The following is a 24,463-nucleotide window of genomic DNA, read 5'->3' as shown; positions in this document are numbered from 1 at the left end:
TGCTAATGAGATACCGACAATATACATGTTTTACTCTATATGACACAGAACTATCCATATGTGTGAAAAAATAAAGGATGTATTTTCTGTTTAGATCAGAGTTGGAATGTGCATATGGCTTGTCCTCAGTGGTACAGGAAAGTCACTGGGGCCTTTAAAGGAATCTAAAGCATATTTCAAATTTACCTTTCTACACAGCTGTCTGAATAATAAATTATGTGCGATTTTATTTCAGCGTGGTGCCAAATATCTTAATAACAATGGAATATTTTTAGTCATCTGAATTTTTGGTGTATATGACACAAACTTGCAGATTTTTAAAAAAGAGCTGTGTTGACTGTATTTTTTAATCTGCCTGTTGAATGCAGTCATAATATGAACCGCCTACAAAGAACATTTCCTTTCTTCCATTTCATTTTTTAAGGTGTCTCAGAAAATTTATTAGATAAAGAGATGGAAATAAAGAAGGCTATTATAGGAATGTTTTCACTTAAGGAGTTTTTCCTCGTTGATATATATTTCTGTGTAAAATTGTGGGGGGGGAGGTCTTTCCTCTCTGTCAAATCTTTGATCCTAACAAAAAGAAACATTCCAGATGAAGGCAATGAAATGCTTTTATGAAGTTCTCTCTTTTTGAGGACGGTTAAGTGTTGAAAAGTTGTCCCTTCATTTTACCTGTGCTTGAATCTTCATATGGTTTGCTTCACATTTACCAAAATGAAAATTCAGATAAATAGAACCAATATAATAAGTTGCGTAATTTGAATATATAATAAAATGAATTTTCAAATTGCTACATTCAGAAATGCAGCTACAGCGAAATAAGAATTTCTTTCCAGAGGGGAGAAGGAGAAGAATGGAGAAGAGAAGCTTGCAGAGGCTGTATTTACACAGGCAAAATAAAGTAGAAAGTTAAGATACTCTCTGGGGAGACAGGTCTCTCTGAAATGGTATCTCAGCCATGCAACTTCTTCCTTCCCCCTCCAACCACTTCCCTGCCCTTTTTCCTTTCTAATCATCTCTTTCATTTCAGGGACATGTCAAAGATGATTTTCATGCAGAGATGCCAAAATCCATTTTTACAGTTTCCAAAGAGGCTTCAACAGAATCATGTGAATTTTATTAATTCTCCACTACATTTTTTCTATCTAGACTTAGAGAAAGGGTGGGAAAGTTTGTCCTTCAGCTTCTGTCAGCAAATGACAAGTTCTATTCTTTTCAGAAAAGACTAGTCTGCTGGGAGTTCATTCTACTAGATGTGTAGAAAAGTCTAGAAAGATAGGTTTAGATGGTCTCAATTCTCCCAAGATTTTTTTAAAAGTACTTTAACTTCCTGAAGTACTGCAGACAGGGAAGGAGGTGGTATGATTCAAAATACTCTTGCCAGAGATATTCTCAAAGGACCAGGGATGCTTACAACTACAGATAGTATAAGAGATCAGCCCATCACATTCTTGTCTTCTTCTTTTGGGTCCCCTCTACCAGCAGCATTAGTACAGAGAAGGCTTTCAGAATTTCTTAAAAAGTAACACACATGAAAGTTTCCAACTGAACCTGATCTGTTACTCATCTGCTCCTGGGTTTGCTTTCCTTTGGAATCATAATTTTAAAAAAACAGAATTTCTTAGTAATACTAATGTAACCCTGTAATTAAGAAGTGCATAAAAGGAGTTAAATTTCCATTTTCCCTATTTATGCTGTGCTTTCCAGGAAAGAGACATGGCATTTGGAGGCAGGGGCAAAGGGAGGATGGACAATGTTTCATTCGTGCATCAGTAACTGATTTTGAAAGTTCTTCAGTAAAAAATTGCTTTCGGCTTCCACAATAAATAAAATTACACTTAGGTATTTAAATACACTCCCTATTAAGATACAAAGAAGGCAAAAATTTCTTGCCAGTTTCTGGTTGACAATCTCAATTGTTCTTATGTAAATTCCAGATATGCTTTAAGAAAGGGGCTTGGTAGTGGGGACTGTTAAGACATTTCTTTAAATAAAGCACTTTAGAGACTTACATTTCTAAAGATTTAATTAAAACATAGAGGGAAAATTAACTGCTAGAACTGACAAATTATGGGAGGTGAATTAGTGGGAAGATATCACGTATTTATACACAACTTCTTCCTAACAGGCTTAAGATTCATTAAAAATGTTTAATTATGATTCCATGTAAAGTAAGAGGTATGCATTACATTTTACAGATTAGAGTCCAAAATTCTAAAGCAAAGAGAGATTGAATAACTTGATAAAGGTCACTGGAAAGTTCTTCACACCAGGGAAACTGACACATGAGTTCTCTGGCAGTCCACACAGTTTGGTATTCATTAGATTATATATGATTAATTTTGATATGGACAAATCTTGAACTCATACTATATGGAAACAATTAATAGACTTGACCGTAAATGTTCACAAAGTAAGAAAAATAGCCTTCTGTTAGACAAACATGGTAGTGGCTATGTGGGTGTGCTACTGATTTCACCAACACGCTCTTCCCCGAAATATTGCATCACCATTCTGGAACACATGCTGCTGCCCTCTTTAATTATGTGTTTGGATGGCAAGCTACTTCCTGGAATTAGAGAAGTAGCAGTTCAGCATCTAGCCTCTGAATTGAACCAGATGACCTTATGTTATAAAGGAATGGCAAAATAGGAGCTGACCACAGGCCTGTCTGCTGGATCCAAAGCTATATTTGTGGGCAGCAGTGCTGGATACTGTTGGGAAGTTTGTCCTTCTTATATTCATCTTTTCAAAAGTCAAGAAGTAGGAGAAGAGGAAAGAGGAAATTAGAGGCATGGAGTTGATGATGTTGATTATTGAAACTGACCATTTTATCTTTGGAAATTCTTCAGACTAAAATCCGGGCCTGGTGATAAGCAAAGATAAGAGAGGAAAGATGAGTCCCCAGAGAGATTCATAAAATGCAGATTATTCAGACACTTCTATTGATGTCAGTCTAATCAAGCATGCAATTTATCAATTATGTAAATTTTAAACTGTACTAGTTAAATACATCCTAATAGCATGCACCTGTGTCCCATGTTGGAGTCTTAACATTAAATTAAATTGTAACCATATTGTTTTTTATTTTGTGCCAGCATAACTGAATCTCACAGCAATGCAGTAGGAAATTATTAATACAATCAAAATTCATTAATATGGCATAGAGTTAGCTTTCTTGTCAAGTTTGATATAGAGTTTCTGTATTTTTCCAAAACCAGTTTCAGCCCAACTTCCCCTAATGGTTTTGAGAATACAAACAGAGCAAGTTGAAATGGTATATTGCCTCCAACTCTATTCCCACAGGTGGATTTAAGTTAGTGCTACACAGTCCAAATTGTTAAAGAATTGGCAGCTCTAATATTGCAGTCTGAAGTTCATTCCAGCAATTCTAAGAGGGAGCAACACAGCACAATTTTTTTTTGGAATGTGTATCACTTTACTAATGTTTCAAATGTTTATGTGTAGAAGGATCTTATATAATCCTTTCACCTAATAGATAAGGAAGCTGAGTGCCAGACAGGTTGTTTGATTTGTCCAAGGACACACAATTAATAGCCAGAGTAACAGAGCCAAGAACTCCAGTTTCTTGGCTGATAGTGAGGTTTGGTAATGGGATGCTTCATATAGTTGCCATTTCACTTTTTGATATGCTTAGCTGTGGTCGTGATTTTTTTCCCCCAGTTTAACTATTATAAAGTTCATCTCGCAGTTCTCAGTGGCAAGTAGAGAAGGGGCGTGGACTTTGGATATACTGGGATAGAAAAATTGACAGGCTTGAAACAGAGAAGAGGACTAGACAGGCAGTCTCAGAAAACTTGGGATCTTGCCTTTGTTTCAGATCTTTCTAATAGCTATGGACTGCAGTTTTCTTCAACTCCTTGAATTTATTTTTTCCTTTAGAAAATAAGAACCACATCCTTTTCCCTGTCCACCCCAAAGAGTGGTCTGAAGTCTGAAATTCAACCATTTAGATAATAATATTTTATAAAGTGCAAAGCACCTCAAGTGTAGGCCATCATTATCACAGAGTGCCACTCAACTTTCTGAAGATCTCCAAATTGGATTCTTCACTGGTGAGAAATAATATCTCCAGTACAGAGGGACACTTACTATCAAGCCATTGTTTAGAAGAAGCAACCATGATCGAAAACTCTCCTGCCTAAGAGTTTCAAGAATCAGAGTGGCTAACACACCAAGAGCAGGACTTTCAGGCAAGCAGATCTTTTCACAAACAGAGAAAATTTTACCCTTTTAAGCCTAGATTGAAGTGTTGAGATAATTGCTATTATTCACTTGACTGTCACTTTCCAAAGTAGTTAAGGCAATTATATCTGATGACATTTATTACCTGAGAGAAAAATATGTGGTGGTACTTATTATAAAAAATATTGTTTGAGTCTCAAGCATTACTACATAGGAAACTTTTTTCTAATGTAATATTTTAAAATAGTATTTATTTTATGTTCTTAGGCTCTACTGTGTTGTATAAATAAAAAACATTTATGTTTAAAATCCTTTGGAGGGAATAATAGCTTTCAGTTTTTATTCTACCTGGAATTCTGTACCTTTCCCTGATATAATATTCTATATCATGAAGGCATTTTGAAGGTCTGGAATCAGATTTAGAATCAGTGTATCTCTACCAGATGAGTCCTTTTTAGAAGGACTGACTGACAAAATTAATTTTAACAAACAAAAAAGAAAGGAAGGAAGGAAGGAAGGAAGGAAGGAAGGAAGAAAAAAAGAAAGAAAGAAGAAAGAAAGAAAGAAAGAAAGAAAGAAAGAAAGAAAGAAAGAAAGAAAGAAAGAAAGAAAGAAAGAAAGAAAGGAAGGAAGAAAGGAAGAAAGAAAGGAAGAGGGAGGGAGGGAAGGAAGAAACACTTAGAATGAAATATGTAATAATTGTTCTTTTGTTTATGTTTGCTTTAAATTATTTTAAATATAATTTTAATGTTTTATAGTTTTTTACATAAAACGTATGCTGGTTTATCAGTATTGTTTTAGGATGCAAACATTTACAGAGGCAACAATATTTATATATAATGAAAATAATATTTATTATCTTCTACTCCAAAGCGTCTGCACCCTCGGAGGGCATTAATATCTTCTTCATTACCTACTGTTGATTCTACTCCTATGTTTATTCTATTTCTAAGTTATTCTCCACCGTCTCTCTAAATAGTTTGTATCTAGTAGAGTGAAACTTATTTATAAACTTTTATAAGCTTACAATTCAAAAAACCTTTGCCTAATTTACCTAATTATTCACATTTCATTGTTTTAGAACAGAGGCCAATAAAGTATGGCTTGTAGGCCTAATCTAGCCCTCTACCTTTTATTTATAAGTAAAGTTTTATTGGAACACAGCTATGCTTGTTTCTTTGCATATTGCCCATGGCTACTTTTGCCCTACAATGGCAGAACTGAGTAGTTGTGACAGAGACTGTGTGGTACACAAATCCTAAAATATTTATTATCTGGCCCTTCACAGAAGAAGTTTGGTGACCCCTGTTTCAAAGGATTGTCTTCCACTCAATCTTACTAATTGTGGGGCCTGAGTATTTCCTTCTCCAGCCCTTTCTTCTTGCAGATCCCTGGAAATAGTGTGCTTCTCAGAAATTCAATAATAAGAGCCTAAGTATATTCAGAGCCATGTTGCTCTTTCCTTCTCAGTGGGAGCTACATGGCACCCAGTGGCTAGAAAGTGGCTACTCATCCCAATGCCACTGCACATCATTAATATTTATTCAGCAACTTATGATGTACAAAACTGCCATCCAGATGGCACTATTTTTCTCTCTAGAAATCTCACCTTCCATACTACCTCATCTTGAGTCATCTTCAGGATAACTGCTAAAGTCTGCCTTGTCCATTATTTAATAAGATCACCTTATTTTTATAGTTCTATTCTAAAACTTTTTTCCTAAAATTGTTCAGAATCTTTGAATTCTCTTTCTCTTTCTATCCCTACACCCCCCTTCTATCCACATACTCTTTCGTATCATTATGCCCCATATCATATTAGCCCAGTCTTTCACTGTTCCTTTCTCTGCTCTAAGTATTCTCTTAAACCACATACTCTGTCTAGAATGCACTTAACCATGAGCCAGTTTCTACCATATGGACAAGGTCAACATCCTAGAAAAGGATAGAGCAACAAGACAAAGGACACTTGGATTCTTGGGAGACCTACTGGGGCAGAGCCACCTAGAGACCTTGAACCACCCACATACCTTTGAACTGTTGTGTTAGAAAGAAATAAACCTCCTTCTTGTTCGAGCTACTGTATTTTAGGTATATTTGTTACATTATCAGTCTGTACTCCAAGTAATGCATAACTAATTTAATTTCTATAACCCCAGGTTCCCATTAACCCTTTTTTTTTCAGTAGTTTTACTGGCAACAGCAAGTGAAGCACAGAACTCTTCTCTTTTCCTATTTATCTCTTTATTCTCCATGTAACTTTAGAAAATAAAATTAAAACATTTCTTCCATTTTGTGTTAATTTGTTTGAATAGCAATACATATTATATTTTTTGCTAAAAATCCAGAGTTCTTTCTGTCTTGTGAAACAAATTTTTGATGTACTCTCCGAGACAAGGGAAAGCTCTGTACCTTGATGATTTTGATTCACTAACTAAAATCTCTCAGAGTGATCAGAGGACTATCTCTGTCCTGATGGTTGTTTATCTTCAGACAAAAAGGGGCTGTTAAAATAACTTTGGTTACATTTAAATTTAGCCATGTTAGTTGTCTCCATGAATGTTGATAACCAAATACTCTCCAGCCCCCATAAATTTTTTTTCACTTATTTTAAACATACTTGCTTTCATAGATGAGCCAACATTGACCCCCTATGCCTAATTATCAAAGTGAAACACAGAATAAGAATGTTTGCTTTATTTACACAGTGGGGAAAATTGGAGTAGAATAGGGTCGATTAAATGGTTATAAACATTTAAATTCTGACCAGGGAATTTAACCTTCTGACACAAAAAATTAAAATGTATATGGAAAAAAATCTTCACACAATTATAAAATTCTAGGAAGTATATATGTCAAATATGCATTTTTTTTGAGAAAACAGGCCCTGTAGAAATATAAATAGCCAAGATAGTGGGTCTTTTTGATCAAAGAAAGCCTCTCTCACAAATGATGACCTTGGGAGACATTAAATAGTGACCTACAGGGAGTGCAGGATCAGGGTGAATGATCAGATGGAGTGACAAACAATTTGAAAATATATAAATTAGATTTGTTTTAATTCATCATTAAACCAATGTCATTTCAAAAAACTAATACTCTTGATAAAAACACAAACTGTTTAAAATGCTTGGGTTTGATTTATGTTCACATTAATTTTACTTATAACCTTTAAATTTTCCAACAGGATGACAACTATAAGGTAAATCTCATATACATCAGGGATTTTTTTTTGGCTGACAAGTGAAAGCAATACACCTTTTCAATGGCAAATAAGAATATGATCAATCGCAAGGAAGGAAACACAATTCCTTATATTCAAAGCGCTGAATATTAAATGCCTTTTTGTTGAAGAACATTCAGAATAAGCTATGCCATAAACTTCAGGATCTGGTCAGCCCTGATATACCCCCCCACTGTTTCTAAGGCAGGTAATGTCTGTTGTAATCTCATTCAGAAAGAGAAAGAAGAGGAAAGAAATATGCCTTAAAGCATAATGGAGAAAAAAATAACGAGAAACAGACTTAAGTTACCAGAAGTCTTGATGGGGCAGTAAAAATTGTCACTTTTCCTCTGATGGGCTCAAAAGTATCACATTTTTCAGACTTCAAACAGCTTTTATGTGACTTCTTCTTAGTTTATTTCCCAACAATGGACTACATTTTTAGTTTGTTAAATATCATAGTAAAGATGTGCAGGAAACACACTTAAATCTTAAGTTTCTTGGACAAGGAGATTTAACTAGTTTGTTTTTATTGAAATGGTGAGTTCATAGGCACCAGCCAAATGCTAAAGTTAGACATTCAGGAATATTGGAGTGTCATTAGTTTTAGTAGGTTGAATTTTCAGTCACATTATCATATTTAGGTTTCAAAATAAATTTCAGTCTACTGGGAGATATAAGGTTATCACATTTTATGTTCTCCATCTTTGAGAATTTTGCTCTTCTTTAGCTGGGGAGGAGAATTTCTTTGTAAGTGTCTTGGACTTTGATCAGAGGAAAGAGGAAAAAATTAAGTATTTATTACAGTGTGGGGTTGTGTTTTTTTGCCATATAGAAAAGTAGGAGAGAAAATAAATGCAATATATTACTAAAGGCTTTTCAGGTATCTTAGGATAAAAGCTTCTTTTTATTTGCATGCTTTGAGTATTTCTCCCCCATGAGCCCCTAGGCACTTTAAAAGTCAAAGCAAACTTAATGGCACTTTTTCCTCCAACAATGTTATGTGTGTTTAGGTCCCTGAAGAAAAATGTTTTCTAAGTTTGTTTTAAAAGTCCTTCAGTTGTGTTCATTGTATGTTTCAAGATGCTCAGTGTAGACTATGGATAAGGGAAGAGAATAGAAGAAGGGAAATAATAAAAGGGAAAATAATAAAAAATCTTTGAAAATGACATCTAGCTCCAAAAATACAACTCTAAAAAACCATTAGTCATTTTATTAAACATATTTATTAAGCTAATTAGCTGGGATGATTAGAGTAGTAAGCCGGAAAGGAAGTTTCTTCTACCTGGGGTTGTGATGTCATGGATACAGGGCTGGGCTACAATGGCTTTGGGCTTTTGCAGAGGAAGTGGTTTTTCAGATGACAACTACTTAGTTACCCCTCTCTGCTTTAAAAAAAGCCAGAAAATTAACCTTCAAAACTAATTTGCTGAGTTAAGAGGCCAAACAGTGCATTTGCTCTATCAGGACACCTAACAGCATCTGATAGGGAACAAGACTAGGCTTCATGGATAGCCAGGTTTGAGTCTTGGTTCTACCATTTATTGAGTGGTAGTAGGGGAGGTGACAATAGGAGGGAGGAACCTTATGCAGTGAATTATTCATTCAACACAGTTTTGCTGCATAGTTATCAGGCATTCGTCTATTTGATGGGAATCACAATTTCCACATCATAGCATAATTGTGAGAACCAAATGAATGAGCGAATCTAAAGTACTTAATACAGTGCCAGGCATACACTAATAGCTTAATATACAGCAGGTACTATTATTACAATCAGTGAAAATAGCTACTAAAAAGCTTAACTTTGAGGATCTATTGTCCCAAGCACACATGCAAAACAACCATAAAGAAGAAGTTAGGTTACAGAGTGATTAAAGAATTAAGACTCCTAAGAAAAGTTCTTGAATTTTCTCTAGATATTTGAATCATCTTATATCTTGCTCATATTATATATCTAAGTTTATATCCAATAAATTAAAAAAATACTGTTTATTAAAGAATACATTTTTAGTAGAAAAAGCATTTTGGAACATATATATATATATATATATATATATATATATATATATATATATATATATATATATATATATATATATATATATACACCTGTTCTTATTAATCTAGGCCAGAGATTCTCAAAGTGTGGTCCATAAAAACCTGGGGATCACTCAAGACACTTTGAGAAAAATATATTGATAATAATGATAAGTTATTCTTTGCTTTTTTCATGGTGTTTACATTTACACTGGTGGTGCAAAAGCAATAGTGGGTAAAACTGCTGGTGCTTTAGCACAAGTCAAGAAATGGCACCGAACAATAGTAGTAGTCGTTATATTCTGCATCATCACTTGCAGTAAAGGAAAAAAAATGCCAGTTTTACTTGAGAATATCATTGATAAACCAGTAAAAATATTAGCTTTATTAAATCTAAAACCTGGTGTATACAAGTTTTTATTATTTTGTGTGACAAAATGAGATCACACAGAAAGCACTTCTGGTGCATACCAAAATCCAAAATGTAATGATAGTCTTGAGGAAAAGCACCTATGTGATTGTTTGTATTGTTAGATGACCTAGTCACATTTTTCATGGAATTGTTTTTATTTGAAATAATGACTGATAGACAAGGAATGGTTGATCAGACTTGTGAAGACATTTTGTCAAAAATAAATGAAGTGAGCTTGTCACTTCAAGGAAAACAATCGACACTGTTACCAATAATAAAGAATTTAAGCTTTCATAGGAAACATAATTTTGGGAAACTGGTATCTGCCACTGCAAATACCAAATGTTTAAAAACTTATCAATGGAGATCAGTGATGATATTAACAAATGAGTTTTTTTCATATTGTATAATGAAATGTGTCAATCTTTGGAAGATTTGTGTAACTCTGTGAATTGATAATCTTCTGATGAACAAGGCATGCTGTTACTACAGAAAACAAACAAAAATACTGATAAGAGATTCAAAGTTCCATTCAAAGTTCAAGGTAGATGAGTAGATTTTAAAATAAGAGTATGAAAAGTTCACAGGCATGGTTTCAGATTCCACACTGAAAGCAACCTTTGAAAAACAATTGTCAAGTTTTGGTGTAATATTAAAGGAGAATATCCTCCATTATCTGAAGAAATTATTAAAATAAAACCCCCTTTTCCAACTACATATTTGTGTGAGGCTGAATTTTCTTCATAAACTCCAATCAAAACAATACATTTCAAAGGACAGAATACGAAAGCAGAAATGAGAATTCAGCTATCTTCTATAAAGCCAGATGATAAAGAGATATGCAGAAATTTAAAGTAATGTCACTTCTCACTATTGTTTTTGTTTTTGAAAATATAGTTACTTTTCATAAATATGTTACTTTGTTAACATGTAATGGGTTTATTATTGACATTTTAAAAAATTAATTATTTATAACAGTTCTGTTTCAATTATTATATGGTATATAATCATAGGTAGTCAATAGATATAACCCATAAAAGAAAAGCTCTTTGGGGTCTCCACAGTTTTTTTTAAGAGTGCAAATATGTTCTGAGACCAAAAAGTTTAAGAACCTCTAAAAATCAATGACCTGAGGTTCTACCTTAAGAAGTCAGAAAAAAAAAAAGATCAAAGTAAACTTAAAATAACTTGACAAAAATTATTTAATAGAGATAAGAGAAAACAAACACAGAGAAATTTAATAAAGCCAATAAAGATAGCTCTTTGAAAAGGTCAACAAAATTGATAAACCCCTAGCTAGATTGATAAACCAAAAAAAGGGGAAAAAGAATATACATTACCAAAATCAATAATGAAAGGGATTCATCACAACAAATTCTACAAGTCAGACAATGATAACAAAAAATATTATGGACAATTTTATGCCAACAAATTTGACAACTTCAACGAAATTGACAAATTGCTTGAAAATACCTTGCCAAAACTGTTAAGAGATAGAACAGTCAATTTGAATAGCCGTCTTTCAAATAAAGTAAAACTGTTATCAAAAACCTCCCCGAAAGAAAAATCCTGGCTATTAGTTTCACTGGTAAAATCTATCAAATATTTAAGGAAGAAATATCACTAATCTGGTACAAATTCCTTTGGAAAATATAGAGAGAACGCTCGACAGTATTTGCTGGTGGATTGGATATGAGGAGTGAAAAAACAAAGGGAACAGGTTGACATATAATTTTGTTTTGTGCTACCTGGGTAAATTATGGTATTTACTAGAATAGGGAAGAAACAGATATGTGGGAAAGGAGAAAACATACATTAATAGCACTGTTTAGAACACTGAAAGTTTACTTGCCAAGTGTGTATGACAAGTCTACAATTGGGTATATGAGTCCAGAGATCTGTGGTGTAGTCCAGGGCAAGAGCTATAAATGTGGGATTTATCAGCATGTAAAGCCATAACCGAGATTACCTGGAGACTGAATGTAATACATGGAAAAGAGAAGGAGCCACAGGACTGAATACTAAAGGATGCCAGCATTGAAAGGTAGAAGAAGAAGTTAAGCAGGCAAAGGAAACTGAGAGGGCATGGGCACTGAGGTCATAGGAAAACAAGGAGATATATGGAGATGAAGACAGGGGTCTTTTCTATCAAATGTAACTGAGAGGGTAGGTACCATTGAATGTGTCTACACAAAAGTCACTGTTGACCTTGACAAGAGCATTTTTAGGGGAGGGCTGGAGAGGGGAGTCTTATTGGAGTGGGTCAAGGAGAAGAAGTTGAGATAGAGAACATAAACAACTCTTTCAATAGGTTTTACTGTAAAGGGAAGGAAAAAATGTGTTAGTGGATTGTAGATACGAGGATCAATACATTTTTTTAAGGTTATAATTCCAATGGGAAGCATCCATTAGAGAGGAATACATTAGTGATGTAAAAGAAATAGGGCTGATCTATGCCCTTGAACAGAAGCAGAATGAGCAGACAGGTTGGGAGGAAAAGCAGAGAGTATGGGCAAAGACACAGGTGGGTTCCTGATTTGCTGGTGAGAAGAAAAAGGTAATCCCATCAGAGGGCTTTGGTTTTCTTTGTGAAGCATGAGGAAAGTCAGCAGATGAACACAAGAGAAGAGGATGGGACAGAACATGAAATATTGGTGTTGGGTATAGGAAAAGTGAACACTCTGGGGAAATTTCATAGGGCTGTAGGGGAGTATTGAGTGCCCATCTGAGAAATATTGTGAATTTAAAATAAAACCATTTACCTGAGTTGTGAATTTCTACCCCAGCAATATTCAATTACTTTAACTAGCAGTAATTGGATAGTTAATCAGGGTTCTGGAATTGTCAAAACAAAGAAATATGACAGAGTGAGAGAGAAGCAGGGAGGTCGAGTATTTTCACAACCATCCTCTCTCCCTAAGATCATCAGAGTAAAACAATTACCAAGGACCTTTTGCTTCAAATCCACTGCTAAATACAGTATGAAAGGAACTCATTTTTTTCCAGAGTTTATGGCTATGTGTCCATGACCTCACAGTTTTCAGTGGAAGAAGGGAAATGTAGTGCTCTGCTGCCCTGAAAATTCCTCTTGGCTTTTAGATTCCACCTTCTTCTATTTTCAGCAGTCATCTGACCATAAACATTGCTATCTCAGGTATTTCTTCTTCTAGTAGCATATTGAGAACTTGTCTGCCACCCTGCTCAAATAAAAACTTGGTTGCTATGTATTTGTTGAACCTCACACAATTCCTGAACAAGAGAGAGTTGGCTCCCTTTTTTCTGGTGACAGGAATCAGTGTGACAAAATTTCAGACACCAAAGATTTGATAGGGGCTAGAGCATGTTGACCAAGTCACTAACATTATCCTCATCCAATCGAACTTATCCTCTGAAAGACTCACTGTGAGGTCACTGCACTTCTGATCTGTAAACCAGCAGAGATTAATTCTGTGCAGGCTGATGATCTATCTTTAGAGCTCACTGGAGTTCTTGGCTCTTCTAAAGCTCATCATGTGAAATGTTTCAGTCATCTTTGACAATGTTATCACCCAACATGCACGAGCTTTGCCTAACACCAATAGCCAGTCCTAAAATATAGTACTGGGCTCTAAGATCAGTTGCTCTAGACCAAAAATCTATTTCAAAAACAACAGCAACAATGACAGCAACGGGGATTTGCATATTTAATTAGTTTTCTTCCATGGCTTCATTTGGTGATTGGCAATTATCAGTAACAATATTTATAATAGCTAATATTTACTGAGTACCATTCTAAATGTTTTATGTAGATTAACTCATTTAATCTTTGCAGCAACCTAACAAGATAGGTACTATTATCATTCCCATTTTAAAGGTAAGGAAACTGAGTCACGGATGGAGTAAGTAACCTGCTCAAGGTGAAGGTACTATATATCCGAGCTGCAATTTGAACCTTGCATCCTGGCTTCAGGAGGTAGTCATAATCACATAATATTGCCCCCATAATTTACTGGGCTTAAGTAAGAGAAATAGTTTATTTATTAGATTGTATAACCTTGTTTCTACTAAAATTTTATTTTAGAATACCATATATTTAAAATATAAGTCTGATCATTTAACTTGAGAAAGTTGTATTTGCATGAAAAAGAATCAGACTTGCTGACCTAACAGAATTCTCTAAATTCTCCTTTCTATATTATCGTCAGAAAAATGTAAGTTTTTGAACAGTATAAAATTGTTCTTATTTTACTTTTCTGGACTAACAAAACTGGCAGTTTTGTGTGGCTCAGCTTAATGCAAAGGGGAAGCTACAAATCCATATTCAGTCTAGCTCTCTGCTCTATTTCAGTATCATGATGATTTTCACTGCCATTCACGATCTCTTCCTTGGCCTCCCTTGTGTCAGGTACAACCACCATCTCTTGCTGAGAGAGCAAGTCAGGGCCAGGGGCAGAACTGTAACTGAGGGACAGAATCATTTTTTACAAGACAGCACTTGGCTGCTGATGTCTGAAGACTCCTGACCTTGGCCTCATTTGCCCTGCGAGCTCTTCAGTCCAAGTGCTCAATAATGTGAGATGTGACTTGCCTCCGAAAGTAGATTAAATCTGAGCCCTTGTTTTTCAAAGAAACTCCTCTTGAAACCTAACAGCAAAAGAGTCAGTCTTTCTGATTGAAAAATTCATTAGTTATAATAGTTCTAGAAGACTGTCAGACACTTGGGAATCATAACACCTACAACTAAATTCCTCATTTCTCCCACAGGATTTTTCAATGCTAAGAACAGCATCAATGCCAGTATTCCTGGCAAAAAAAAAAAACATTGCTAATTGACAATCAGAAGAATCCAGCTAATGTGTTCACTGAGTGTGAACAAGAAAGGTTGTCACATCCAGAAATTCCAAAATAGTTTTCTTTCTTTAGAAAACGTGTATGTGTATCTTCCTAAGACAAGCAGCAGTTCTCTCACGTGTTTTAGTCTGTGTCATTGGTCACAGCTGAGTCAGAACAGAGGTGACTTCTGGGCTATTGCAAGTGCCAATTTCTGTATTTGGCAAGGGTGGCAGTCTGGATGTCCTCATCACATGAAAAGGTTGACAGCATGGTCATTTTAAAATTTGCCCAGAAAGCCTATAGAAGGTATGAAAGGTGGCACCCAGAAGATAAATAGCAGGGTCAGGGAATAGGAACGTGGTTGTTATCACTGGCACAGACCATTCTTCCTGTCAGCAAGATATCACCAACACGACTTTCACTGTGAGGTGACATGTTTGGGAGATACAAATAAGAGAATATAATTCCTATCCACTTCAGAAAGAGATAAGCATGAACACCTAAAAATGACATATCAATATGAAGCAGACTGTAGAATAGCTAATGATACTTGGTTTTATAATCCCATACTCCCAAATTTCTAATGGCATTTAACAAAATTAGTGTCATTAGACAAGAAGATGTATAATCTTACAAGCGTCCTGGAAACCATCTCCATCAGCCATCATATATTAATGTATCATGCTGGAAAAATTATCTACAAATAGAGTGATGAAAAGAAAGAAAGAAATGAGCCACTAATAGCTGGAAACAAATACAAGCACTTTCTTCATCATACTGAAAATAGTCCTGCTCTTGGCAGGAGCATGGATACCATATAATCCAATTGTCTTCTCTTTAGAAATAAGGAAACTGAGTCCAGAAAAGACAAGCAATATGTATCTTAAAAGAGCATTTCATTAAAACTCAATACACCTTCAATTTTCTTTTAAGAACTTTTTTATGATTTTCCTTCTGTCAATATTACAGAATGTCTGAACTGCCAAAGGCTGGCTGAAAATTAAAGACCTCCAGCCCTGTTTAATACTTGAAAGCCAGTGAGGTATATATACTCAGTGTGATTCTTGGAAAAAGAGAGACATACACATGTTCTTTACATCTCATCTTCTTCAGACAACCCAATGAGCAAAGCTCTCAACAAAAATATAGACATTGATACAGTTTATTATGGAAAAATAGGTGATTTTGAGGTCAGAAGAGTTGGGTTCCAAACAGTTAAGGTGTTTGATATGGGGTACGTTTCTGCCTTAGCCTTGTTTTGCAAAATTATAAAATGTACTTAATATTTCCTGACCTGTTGCAAAGTCCTTCAAAGCTAGATTTAAGCTTTGAACCAAATTATTCCCAATTCATGATTGTGCATGCATTTTAATCATATGTATGCGATGTATTGACCAAAAATAACATTTTAAAATTCTATTTCAAATAGTAAAAATTGAATTGTACAAAAATTAAATGTAAACTAAATGTAAATAATAATAATTTACAGGGTTATTTAGAAATTAGATGAGACACAGTATATTGAAATACAAGATATTATGCAAAATATATGGTAAATATTTACTGATAGTATCCTTTATTCATTAATTAATATATTCAACAAATATTGAATACCTGTTCTGTATAAACTTACTACTATGATGGTTTTTTGGGTTTTTTGGGTAAGCAAAGAATTTTACACATATCCTAACGTGAGGGTCTGTTAGTATAAATGTCTTCAATAAGATGGAAAAGAGGTGTGATTACAGATGAATGACCAAGGTTCCCTTTGAATTTTAGGACCTCATACACAAGTGTTACCTCTTCACAGGTTTTTCCAGGACATTTAATGGCATTAAATCCTATTCTCACAACAACAATCTTGTTCAGCAAAAGCATTCTTTACTTGCTTGATTAAAAAAAGAATCTTCATTCTATAGGGGAAAGGATTTCTTAAAACTCTTGGATATCTTTATTGTAAAACTCATCATCAAATCCATTTAACGCTATGGCACTTTGTTTTCTATGCCTTTAGCATAGAATTTGCTACTTTACTCTAGGAACCATGAAAAACACTGTAATTTTTAACTGTGAATGCAGAATATTTTGATTAAACAGAATAAATATTTTAGGAAAGATTATCTCCTCCTTCACTTAAATTGCCTTGATTTTTCATTGCTTTCTGATTTTGACCTTTATAACATCATACTCTAGATTAGAAGCCTGGCTCTGTCACTTACTAAATTGGTGACTTTGGTTATTTAACATCCCTGAACATGGGTGTCATCTGTACAATGGCAATGAGATCAAAGTGTCTTTAGGAAAATTAAATGATGTCATGTATGTTGATGGCTCAGCACAGTGCCAGGCATCTCATACACACTCAATGACCGTTTTTATTGTTTAATTAATAATACATTTTGGCAGCATACTTGATGAGATCATTGCCTTTATCCTCTTCAAAACACTTTCTCTCAGCAATTTTGGGGTATAATAAAATGAGGAGTGCACTGCCAGAGTAGCATCCTGCTCATTTTAAAATTCATAAAATGAGCCTGGCTGTAATTCTACTGTAAGAATTCCACACCACCCTTTCTTATTAATTTTACAAAGCATTCTTAATAACCTGTTTTGGCTTTTTAAATGTGAGACACCTCGCCTATTCAATATTCTGCTACAACCTAGCCACTTCCTCATGGACCTGAGCTTGTCCAAGCTGAAGTATTATACCTGTGCTTTCAAGATGGTCCTAGTTGGAGAATTTTTTCAAAAGATAGCAAGGTCCCTTCAAATTTTATGATCTTTAGCAAAGTCACTGTTTTAGATGTTGTTAAGACACTCATCAAGATGTCACTGAGAATGTAGATTTCATATGTACTAAAACTCGTAGAACAAAGAGCAAGGGAACCGCAGTGAACAAGACAGACATCATTCTTGCTCCTTGAACTTACCTTCTAGTGGGAAACAAAAAGTAAACACCAGCTTAAAATGAAACAATTGTGTTACCCGTAATGAGTAGAATGAGATGATATAACAAATACTGAGCTGAAATAGAGAGTGATGTTGCAGGGTGGTGTGGATGGATGATAATGGTAGGAACTGCCTTTAGGTAGGGGAGTTGCTGAGAATGCAGCCTGAAACCCTATAAGCAAATGTTGAAAGGAAGCTAGACGTACAGGATCTTGAGTAAAAGTTTTAGAATTTATTCTAAGTACAACCAGAAATCACTGAAATAATTTATATTAGGAGTGATATTATTTATGTCTTAAGATCACTTAATATCCTCTCTATGTAGACTAACCAAAAGGCATTTTGTTAAAACAAAAATGCCTTTTTTTGATACATTTGATTTTTTTTCATTTTGGTCATGATGTCATTGCTCAATTAGTTCAATAAATCTGTCATATGACATGTCACGGTGCTAGAAACTCGCAGAGTAAAGAGAGTGAAAAATGGTCCGCATGTTTTTCTATTGGTTAATTCTAATAGCTGAACCCCTAAATACAGTGCTTTGTTATTGTGCCTATGAATCATTTATATTTCAAAACTGTGTGCTAGAATTATATTTCCTCTTCACAGGTCCAGTGTCCTATACCCTGTGTCACTCAAAGAGAAATGTTGCTAGCATCAAAATCAACTCTATTTTCTAATACTTTATACCACAGTCTACTTTGCTTAATATTTTAATCATGACAGATTCATATAATTTTTTTCCCCCTAGAGTTTCAGCTCTCTTCCCTTTTGGCAAAAGAATAATCTGTGTTCACAATATTCTAGAGTTTTCCATTGTCTTAATCTGGTCATTTACTTCATGGAATCTTTCTTTTTTTTCCTGGACACATACTCTCCCTGAGCACACCAGTCCCCTCCTCCAACCTGAACCAGTTATGTTCTAGATTGTCTGCACAGCTTACATGCAAACACTTCCCTTCCCTGATTCCTGAGTTGGTTGCTTTCTTGGATCTCAGATCTTCCACTTTCATGGTTTTCTCCCACACGCTACTAAAGTAACACCGTAAACAATTTCTCAAGGAAAAAAAATGCATAGATGGTAAGACTTCTCAATCTTTGCATGTTTGAAAATATTTCTAGTTGGACTTTTTAGCTGACAATTTTAGCTGAGTATAAAATCATAAATTCAAAACCTTTTTCCCTCAGAACTTCAGAAGCATCTACTGTTTTTTCACCACCCCTCTACTCCCACCCCACTGAGTGAAAGCAGGGTTCCTCCTCCTTCTTTGCCTCTATATTCTCCTCCTATTCTTTATATTCATATATTCTCCTCCTATTCTTTATATTCTTATACTCTCCTCATCAACTTTCTGGTAAATTTCGGAATCTTGTCTTTATATTTTGTATGTGGAAATTTCATAAGGATGTAATTTTCATGTATCCTGGTCAGGCTAAGGTAAGCATTTCTAGTCAGAAGAAATTTCCTTTTTCAGCGTTGGGAAATTTTGCTTTTATTATTTATGTGATTATTTGCTCCCTTTCATATATTCTGTTCTCTCTTTTGAGACTCCTATACAGTGAGATGTTCAGAAATTGGGCCTTTTGGAGGAATCCGCTATTTCTCTTATCATTTTTTCATATTTTCTATCTTTTTTTTCTTCCTACATATTAGAAGGTTTGATCGATTTCAGCTTCTAGCTCTTTCATTAAACCATATTTTGGCAATTCTCTTTTTTAAATATCCAAAACCTCCTGTTTTCTCTGATCATTCATTTTTTAAATTATTTTCTTCTGTTTATGGGAATATAATAACTTTTGAATTTCCCTAAATATAGAAATTATCATTTTTCATATTCTCTTTCTTTCCCAAATTATCTCTGCTTGCCCTGGGTTTTGTTGTTTTGTTAATTATGATCTTTCTCTTCTACGCCGCTAGTTATACTCACATGTCTAATGACATCTAGAGGTCCCTTTACTTTTAATAATAAATGAATAGGCTGATGATTCAAGGTGGTTGGGTGGTTTCCTCTGCTGTTGCATTTATGCATTTGAAAGGGAAGGAAGACAGCGATCTGAGTCATTGGGTAGAGCTTGTCAAAGGGCAAGTTTCAAGTTGGAGAGTACAGATAAGAAGTCTACCTGGAGGTTTAGGTCCCCAGATGTCAACATAAATAGGGTTTTCTCTAGACACTAAAATCCACCTCAGGCAACCTTAGTTCTTCCTCAGAAAAATTTTTCAATTGTTCTAGAGAAAGCCCTTTGCTGAATTTTTTTGCATGTGGGTAAATCCCAGCTGCCTGTTTAGCACATAGGCATGTGCAGGTGGGAGGGGTAAGACCAGAAGAAGCAATTTTATAAGAGATATCTTCCATGCTCCTGATTTCAACTCTACTCCTTACCCCCAAGATTTTCACTGAGAGATTGGCTCCTCCCTCCCCTGCAGCCCTTACATAGAGTGATCTGGACCATAATTTCTTTTGCTCTGTTTAATCATACATTCACTTCCATCTGCTTTCTGCTGTCCAGAAATATGTTCTATTGTTGCTTTGCTGAAAAGCATATGTGATGGCAAATACTGTTGCAGCCATTTTTGGAAAATACAATCTTCCATACTAGTAAATGCTACAGAAATAGCTACCAGTCAATTTCAGTGCAGCACAGAAATGGAACAGGTGTTGGGCAAGGGAAGGGGTACACATAAAAACAACTCATCCCATCTTTATATTCCAACTCAAGAATTTAGTTAAAATACACTTATTCAGAAGACATTATTCAGAATATAAGCTTTCCTACTGTTTAATTTTTATCCATGTATTTGCTGCCCTTTATTATTTGCTCTTTATATTCATTAAGACCTTTAGGATCTTGGAATTCAACTTAAAGAGTTCAATTCAACTTAAGGAAAATCTACTGATACTCTCTGCTCCAGGTATGCTCACAATTTTTATATTGTCTTCTCCCCAACTTAAAAATGAGTATTCTCTGATTTAAACATACAACCTATCTTGTAGCTTTTTATCTGTATATAATATTGTACCTTGTATGACTTCATTGTAAAGTCTATGGGTAAGGGACAAGTCTTTCCCATTTTTGTGTGCCACCTAATGCCCAACACTTAATAAGCATTAGTTGGATTAGTAATGAGTTCACCTCAGAAGTTCACACACTAAATTTTATATCTTTTAGTAAAAGAAGAAGACCTCAGGCATATTTACTTTTGTCTTATCCAGATTCTTAAACATATTGTTATATGATTTCTCAACCTACAAAACAGCAGTGCAGTGAAATAAAAGCACTCTCTCTCCTGGACTATGAAGGAAAAAATGACTTAAGTTAATAGGCATAAGAACAGAAAATCATCAAAAACAGCCTGAACTTTTAAAAGCACATTAGTATTAGTCTACTTAGAATATTCAGTGTAGGACAAACAAGCATTAGTAATTTCTAACTGTTTCCCTGTATTCAAGCCCAATATGAGAATCACTATTCATAACCATGACAGTATGGCATTAGGGCTAAGCACAGGAATTTGGCAGTCCAAAAGCTTAGATTCAAACTCTGACTCCTTCTTTTAATGACTACATGGCTTTGGGGATATTGTTTTTCCTATCTGAGCTTTGATTTCCTCATATTTAAGAAGAGAATAATAATTCCTATGGCTCTTAGGACATAGTAAAACTCAATTAATGCTCGTTATTACCATGCTCTTAGTCTTCATTAAAATTACTTTAGATACCTTTATTTTCTGAAAAGTATGGGCAACATTTTAGAAAGATTTCCACCTAAAATGAATCAAAGGAAAAAGAACAGGAAGTGGGAGAGGAAACATATTTATGTAACACCTATGATTTTTAAGCAGCTGTTGTGTTCCAGTCACTACAATAGAAATTAGATATAAATTTCCTCATTAAAAACAACATTATCATAGGTATTTTTATCTTCCTTTTATATGTGAGGAAACTAAGGCTCAGAGATAATCCCATCTATTTTTTCAATGATTCAGGTAACATTTATTGAGATTCTACTACATATCTACAAAATACTACCATAAGAAGCAGAGTCTATGGACCTGGATCCTCTTCTACCCACCATAATTTATTTCAAAACCTCATTTAAGTGAAATTAGTTATTTTCTATGCAAAGTAAGTGATTCTTTTTTATATAAATAATTATCGAATATAAATTGTAATGTGATAAATTGATGTACTCATAGTTACTAAAACATGGTCAATAAATGTTCAAAGGATATCTACATATGAAAATAACATGAGAAAGGGAAAAGATAAAAAGTATAAAATAAACCTAAACCCTTCAAATACAAGTATTTTAATAAGCAGATCAAATCACAGAAACACTCTCTAAAGGTGTCCAAATTATTCTGTTAAGCAATGATGTTATGACATTAAATATTTCCTGAAATAGTACATATTTTAGGAACCTCAAAATCTCTGTCATTATCCAATAATTTTCTTTGTCATATCTTCCTGATAGGATTTAACTGCATAAATATATCAATAGCACTTTTTTTTCCCCAGGGAAAGAGTGGTTCGCCTCCTTCCCTTGTCCTTCCTAGAAGTTCCGGGTATTTTGCTATTTGTTACCATCTTTAAATTTGGCACCTTGAAATCATGTAGGCAAAAGACTAGATCTCAATGTCACTTTAATGAGACATTTAATAAATATGATTTATTGGCTTACTTGCATGGACTCTCAAAGCTGTGGTTACTTTTCAGCTCTTGAAGGTTGCTTTGATTGGGCTGAATGTTTCATATGTGATTCAAGTGGTTTCTTCCTCTAATTCTCACTGAGGGAGCAGTTTCCTGGCTTCAGCACTCTCCTGGCAGAAAATGATAGATTCAAAAAACAGATATTGGGTCCAAGCATTTTAAACTTTTATCCATATTCATTACTTCATCATCCCATATCCAAACCATCACTGACAATGTGGCAGAAACCACACCACCTTAGGAGTTAAGAATCCCAGGGTTTGATACTGGCCCTGACATTCCTTAGTTTTATGACCTTGGCTAAGGCATTTAACCACTGGGTCTCTCAGTTTCTTCATCTGTCATTTAGGTTGTAATGTATCTCCCTTGTAAAGATAAGGCAAATAAAATTGTCATGTTTATGCAAAAGGTTTTCAATTTTTGAAGTACATGATTATGCTGGTATAAATCAAAGACTAACCCTAAAAAATGGTATCCAGTTGTACCCAACCCTGTCTTGTCTAAATAGTTCTCTCATTCTCTCACCAAATCCTCCTCATTGTACCTCAACAAGCACAAGCTTATAGTCACAATTCTCTTCACTGGAGTTTACAGTCCAAACTAACGTTCAGTGCTCTCTCTCAGCATTACCCAGTTATCGTTTTGTTAAAAATAGTATTTGCTTAGTTTAGAGTTTATAAAGCTCTATATTATTAACTGGATTCATACAACAACCCAGTAAGCTACCTATGGAAAAGGTTATCTTTTTATTGTGGCTGTTGCATTGTAGTTGATGTCTCACTTCCTTTGGCAAACATTTGAAGTAATAGAAGTTCTAAGCCACATTTTGCAGATAAGAAAACTAAGACTCAGAGAGGTTAATTGGAAAAAGAAGAAATAGAAAATTAGTTGTAAATCCATGGGTAAATCCAGATCTCTTGACTATATATTCCAAGTTTTTCCTACTAGGTGATTATCTCTTCTCTTTGCAATGGTTCTTATAGATGTTAACCTTATCTGTATCTACTTGTTCTACATTTAGCCAGCAGTTTAGTTGCTAAACTACATCTTTTAAAAATTATAAACATTTATTTTCCTAGTCCCAAAGAAACACAAAATGATATGATATAATAGTAAGATGAGATTGAGCAAAGAGACAACATTTTAAATTAAGTTCACAAATGCAACCAATTTAAGCATTCCCCACAAAATTATAAGTAATAAGATATTGAACTGGGAATTAAGCTGTTTCTAACACATCTTGATACATTATTTTGTTGGAAGTACTTTAGTTCATAGAATATCAATTATGACATTGTTCAACTCTAGCTCAAAACATAACTCAAAACCAAATACAAATTTTGTCTATATTACTGTGTCATTGCTCCTCTGTATTTTTTTACTATTATTATTCCTGTTCACATGTAATCTGATCTCAAGGATTCAAATGTTCATAATATTTCAAAAACACAATCTTCTTTGAAAATAAATAGGCCAGATTTCTAAAAAAAAATGTGTATTGAGCTATGCAGTAATGATTAAATGCCAGAAAAGTAGCATGTATATTTCAAGACAGTACAAAAAACCAGTTAAACATGAGGGAAAATAAATCCCTATCCTAATTTTCCCCTCACTTGTACCTGGGTGAATATAATTCAGGTTCAAGCATCAAATCAGCTAAGGAGTAAATAAAATTACATCCAAAAAAACCCCAATTTTAATATTTAATAAAATGTTAGAAAGATTGAACACCTTAGCACTTCCCTTAAATGTAAACCCTTACAAACATGAAAATAATAAAAATAAATCATAACATTCAAGTAAATTACAAAGGGCATTTAATGTTATCACTAATAATAGATGCAATAATTTACATTGTACAAAACATTATACTTTTCACAATTTTCTCATATCAATTCATTGTTTACTGCCTACAATTTCTGGTCCTCAAATCTTGTTGACATTGATAATCCCCAATATGTATCAAAAACCTTAACTGTAACACTCATTGCTACAAAGAAGTCCAGAGCAAAGAATCCAGATTTTTTTGAAAAAACTTCCAAAAGGAAATAATGGATATGACATCTGGACAAAATGAAAAGACACATCTTCCTTTGCTGTTTCATGCAG

The 24,463-nt window shown here is 34.4% G+C and overlaps 1 long non-coding RNA gene across 4 annotated transcripts in view; it reads right to left on the bottom strand.

Moving 5' to 3' along the window:
* The window catches only part of LOC309666931, a 281,226-nt gene that overhangs the window by 214,256 nt on the left and 42,507 nt on the right, over positions 1 to 24,463 (bottom strand). For all 4 annotated transcript variants that reach the window (XR_014267359.1, XR_014267360.1, XR_014267361.1 and 1 more), the window contains exon 3: positions 22,326 to 22,464. This is a non-coding gene — a long non-coding RNA (uncharacterized lncRNA). The remainder of the gene's footprint in view (positions 1 to 22,325; positions 22,465 to 24,463) is intronic.

The sequence above is a fragment of the Balaenoptera physalus genome, assembly GCF_965194825.1.
Source record: "Balaenoptera physalus genome assembly, chromosome: 9".
NCBI classification, from domain to species: Eukaryota; Metazoa; Chordata; class Mammalia; order Artiodactyla; family Balaenopteridae; genus Balaenoptera; species Balaenoptera physalus.
Note: the sequence above shows the minus strand (reverse complement) of the source record. Positions and strands in the feature narration are given on the sequence as shown.